Below are 6,000 nucleotides of genomic sequence, written 5' to 3' on the forward strand. Positions count from 1 at the left end.
CTGTCCATCCTTCTATCTGTCTGTCCTCATGTCTATCAGTCTATGTGTCTGTCCATCCTTCTATCTTTCTGTCCATCCATCTATCTGTCTGTCCATCCTTCTGTCTGTCTGTCCTCGTCTGCCCATCTATCTGTCTGTCCATCTGTCCATCCTTCTCTCTGTCTGTCTATCTGTCTGTCTCTATCTATTTGTCCATCCATCCGTCCATCTATGTGTCTCTCTATCTGTCTGTCTGTTTCCGTCCATCCTTCTATCTGTCTCTCTATCTATCTGTCCGTCCATCTGTCCATCTATTTGTCTCTCTGTCTGTCTCTTCTGTTGTCTAAAAGCTCATCAGCTGTGATGATGGCTCTTGCAGATGAAGTCACACCCCCATCAGTCTCACAGTCAGTGCCTGAGAGCTGTACAGATACAGACACACTAATACAATGCTGTACACGACTGCATCAGTTACACACCCACCTTTGGTCCATGGAGGTGGAGGTGCTGTATTCATTCACAGAGGTAGATGAGATTGTGTTGACTCATGCTTGATTTAAATGTGTGGGTTTTGTTTGTGATGGGGGGATTGTTTATATGTACACAATGAGATCACAAACCAGGCCTACAGGAAAGATCTTTTACTGTACTTACAGAACTGTAAACATCTAATTAAGAACCTTTCTTTCAAATAACGTACTCTCACTGGGCTACTGTTTCTGAACTTAGTGCAGTGTAAGCACTAAGTGTTTGCTGCAACTGTGCAATTTGTAGATTATTTGAAAAAAAAAAAAAAAAACTTTGTAACAGAGCCAGTAGACCACCCTGACCTGGCTGTGAAGCTAGAAACACTAGCTTAACTAGTTATCCAGAAGGATAAATTATTATATCTATACTTTATAGTTAAGAGTTTAACTTCACAGAAGTATCCCACACTGTTTATGAGAGATGTGTTATTACTTTTGTAAACAAACAGACATACTTTTCAATAGGCATCTGATAAAACAGACACAAAATACCACCGGAGGGATCCAAGCCATATCTAAAGACAAATATAGGCAAAAACACAGAATCAAGCTGATTTCAATCTTTGTCATTTACATTTTTTAAGTGTTTTTCAAAAACTAAGTGGATGTGGCGAGGAAGGATGAGAGGAAATGAGTTAATTAAAGAAACATGAGATGTGAAGCACATCAGTTCCTCTGAGTGAAGGCGCTCTCTGCTTCTCTGGTGTTGTTTTCAATTATTAAAAATGCTACACGGCAAAACTTTCTCTTTAAGCCCAATTAGGTACAGTCTATTCAAACGTGACAGTTCTGCTTAGAAAAGGTTTTTGCTTATTTATTCATTTAAACATCAGTTCAACTCTCACAAACACACTGCAAACAACAACCTTTTAGCTGCATATTTACAGTTAATAAGTACTTTATACTTAAAAAATGTTTTCGAAAACAAAGATTTAGGGAAATATAGTTATTTATTTCTGTATATTACTGAATCCAGTGCTTTGGCTGTGGAAACGCATGCCTCGTGCGGTTCGTTCTGTTGTGTTCTCCCTTAATCAAGCATTTCATAGCTGAATAAGTGATGAGGGATTGAAGGAATATCAATGATGGATGAGATCTGGATGAAATAGTAATCGAGTCTGATTGCCTGTGTGCTCTGTGTTCAGCTCCTAAACTCTCTCTGTTTGTTTAGCAGTGCAAAACATTGCTCTGTGACTCATTGCATGTGATTATTTCACGGAGAGCTCTGAAGAATAAGCCTCCATTCACATCGGGGTCGCTAGGTTGTTCAGACGGGTTTTAAAGTCATTGTAATGGTGCAATTAACCCTTCACAAAGACCCACTCCCCTTAAAAGTTACCGATGCTACATCAGGTTACTTTCAGTATGAAACAAAGTCTCAGCTTTCTAATTTTAGCATTGCTTTGTAAGAAATCCAAACAATAAGGACAGTTTTGTGGCTGTTTCATGAACTTGCTGCGATGTTCAGTGTCTTGTTTCTAGCACGTTTGGGGTGTTTCTCTGCTGTAAGTGGTTGCAGTTGTTTTCTGGGAATACCCAGGATGTTGCTGCAGAGTTTCTATAATGTCTAGGGACTGTTTCTAGATTATTGCATCTCTAGATGTTATTCTGGGTTGTTGCATGGTGATTGCTAACAGTCCCAAGTCAAAAAAGCCCACGCTAAAGTCTCTCCATGAAATTCTGGTCTGTAAATATGACAGGGTCCTAATTACAAATCTATGGGACTTTTTTCACCCATTTTATTATCATCCCACCATCAGTGACACCAACAAGCACCAGTCAAAACCCCAATATGAGTGTGCAGAGCTGCTTTCTGTCCCCACCAAACTGATTCTTGCTGACGCCATTAGCAGGTGTCCACATGAAAGTGTCTAATCTGTCTTTACAGCTCTAGCTCTGATCATCTCTCCTGTACTAAAGCTCAGGCTCATTTATTCATCACAGTTCAGCTGTGCGACAGAAATCACACTGGGTAGATTTGAGAATTCAGCGAAGGGAAATTAAGACACGTAATTATTCCCTGGGTTTGTCACTTGTCTGAACATTTGCTCATGTTATGCACATGCACATGCTTTAAAGAAAAATGATTGCAGTCTTATGTTAAAATTGTGTTTTCGACATAACAGCAAACTAAGTGGCATCTTTGATCAAATGCTGCTGGATGTTTTTTTTCTCTTCACTATCTCCATATATATTCACATCAGTTTTGCTCATTGTCTTTTAATCAGCTGGTGTTTTGGTGGATGTATGTAGTCAGTTCTCCTCAGGTTCATACAGGTGTGCTCACAGTGATCTACTAACGTCTGACAAGCACAGATCTGTCAGAGTAGCTCTATCTTCATCTGAGCCTCCTTCTGTCTGTTGCAGACTATACTGGTTGGAGACAGTGGCGTGGGGAAGACATCTCTGCTAGTGCAGTTCGACCAGGGGAAATTCATCGCAGGATCCTTCTCTGCTACTGTGGGCATCGGCTTCACGGTGAGTCTCTGCACAGATACTGCTTTCTCAGGACACACAGTCGTTTTCTCTGGGGAGAAAATACAACGCACAGGACCAAATACACTGCAAAATAGTAATAATAATAATAAAAAAAAATATTATTATTATTATTATAAAACATTAATAAAAAATAAATACTTACATAAAAATAACCATTTTATGTTTATAAGTTCAAAATAATAATAATAATTTTTTTAGGTTTAATGAGTGGAGTAAGAAAAATAAATGTAAATGTCAAAGTAAGTATTTTATGTAATACATTTAGATTTTTCTCTTTGTCTGTGATTTAAGTAAACAGAACTGTTAAATACACTTAGACCATACAAACATAAAGCAGAGACAAATATTAGATATCATTATTTTAATTAAAAATAATATCAAATATTAAAAAGTGGGAAATATATATATATATATATATATATATATATATATATATATATATATATATATATATATATATATATATATATATATATATGTACAGTACAGACCAAAAGTTTGGAAAAATTACTATTTTTAATGTTTCTGAAAGAAGTTTCTTCTGCTCATCAAGCCTGCATTTATTTCATCAAAAATACAGAAAAAACAGTAATACTGTGAAATATTATTACAACTTAAAATAATAGTTTTCTATTTGAATATACTTTAAAAACATAATTTATTCCTGTGATGCAAAGCTGAATTTTCAGCATCATTCCTCCAGCCTTCAGTGTCACATGCAACATCAGTCGATCACATGATCATTTAGAAATCATTCTAATATTCTGATTTATTATGAGTGTTGGAAACAGTTCTGCTGTCTAATATATTTGATGAATAAAAGGTTAAAAAGAACTGCATTTATTAAAAATAAAAAATTCTAATAATATATATTCTAATAATATATTTTCTTTACTATCACTTTTTATCAATTTAACACATCCTTGCTGAATAAAAGTTACTGACCCCAAATTACTGACCAGTAGTGTATATTGTTATTACAAAATTTTTATATTTTAAAAACATAGCTTCTTTTTTTTTCATCAAAGTTTCCTAAAAAAAGTATCAAATTTTCTGAAAATAAATAAATAAAATAATAATAAAAAAAAAAAATATATATATATATATATATATATATATATATATATATATATATATATATATATATATATATATATATATATATATATATATATATATTTATTTATTTATTTATTTATTTATTTATTTATTTTTTATTTATTTTATTTTTTTTTTTATGCAGTTTGTAGGAGTTTGCAGGGAAAAACAATATGCTTTAGAATATGGGGTAAATTAGCGAATGTTTCAGATGATTTCAAACCCTATCATCCTCTACATGCCAACCTTATATCTAAATACGTTACTATTAATATTAAACACATCACTTGTGAGCCCCTCATCTTCCTCTTAGTGTCCAGGTCAGCTCTGTCTGCTGTCATAACTCCCTGGGCTTTCTCAACACAGAGCGTCTGATTACAATAATATGATAATGATCATTTCACTGCAGGCGCTGATTATAATTACAGAGGGATCTATCTGGACTCGGTTGGATCATCATAGTTTGTTGTTTTCCAAGTGTTTTTTCCCCCCTTCATATTTTGTAATTAGTGTTTTTGTGTGTGAAACAGGGTGTTTAATATGTGTGCAGAATATGAGCAGAGTACACTCTGGAATTATGAATTTTGTGTGTGTGTGTGTGTGTGTGTGTGTGCACAAATAAATACCTATTTAGGTAGACCATGCCAAGAGCCAGCTTAAAGAAGACATGCATGAATACTCAGCCGTCCTGCAAGATACAGGCACAATATTCCTGCAGATCATAACGAGAAAAAATATAGATGCTGTTAAATATAAATGATTATTTAGGCAGATGTTGAGTGTTTGTTATAAGGCTGTTCTTTTCATATGTTATGTTATATGTAATGCACATACTCTGAATGGATGACAGTGTGTTCCACTCATTGCTCAGTAGGGGGCGCACTAAACACACGCTTTTGTAACGCTAAGTTATGAAAGTTTTAAAGCATACCATAAGAATTGTGACATTTTATATTTCCTTGATGGATGGATTTAAAGACCTGTTATCATACGGACACATGCAGGACAATCCACTGAACAATGATGACACAGGAAGAGGTGTTTAAGAGGACTTCCATATTTCAGGTAAATTATGAAAAATGAAGTGCCCTTTTCAAACTACTAAATCTTTACGGATTTGACATTACAAAGGGCTGCATTTTGTCAAACCTCATCTGCATTGGCCATAAGCGCCCCGACAAGCCCCAACATTGAGCGAAACTGTCACAGAAATTGAACGAGCAGGTAGAATGACTGTCAATCTGAAACAGAACACGAAATGGGCGGGGCTATAAATAAACAATGTTTATTATGTTTTTAGTGCTTGAGTTTTTAGTATTTTTAATTCACAGATATTATTAAAGTTCCTTGGTCTCATTATTTAGTCATAAATATGTCATGCCCAGACTTTAATCTCCGCTTCTGAAGCGCCACAAAAAAAAGACACGTGTCACGTGGTATGTGTTACTTTTCACCGCGCTGTTAAGAAAGGACTAATCACAGTCGTTTGCGATGCCATCTCTGTCCATGTACTTAGAAATTGCTGGCGCTCGAGTTTTTTTTTTATTTTTATTTATTTTTTTGGTGTCAGAATAGATTTGAACGATTAACGTTCTGGTGTACAAATGTCTATAATTGAAAAAAAAAAAACATCCTAAGATTTGAATGGGGTTTAACGGAGGATGGGCTTTCTAAGCGGCCCCTGCATAAAGAACAGTTTTTTTTATGTCACATAAAAAAAAAATAATAATAAATAAATAAAAAAAACATGTTGGCAAGCATTTGCCGCTCAACATATGCGACGCGACAAAACCCCAGCACTCTCATTATAATGAACGAAGCAGCGCGCTCGCGGTACCGAGAGTTCGCTGATTCTGTGTGGGGCGCGCGCGTCGCGTCGTTGGTCGGTCTCCTCCTC

The sequence above is a fragment of the Carassius gibelio genome, chromosome A3, assembly GCF_023724105.1.
Source record: "Carassius gibelio isolate Cgi1373 ecotype wild population from Czech Republic chromosome A3, carGib1.2-hapl.c, whole genome shotgun sequence".
In the NCBI taxonomy this organism is placed as follows: Eukaryota; Metazoa; Chordata; class Actinopteri; order Cypriniformes; family Cyprinidae; genus Carassius; species Carassius gibelio.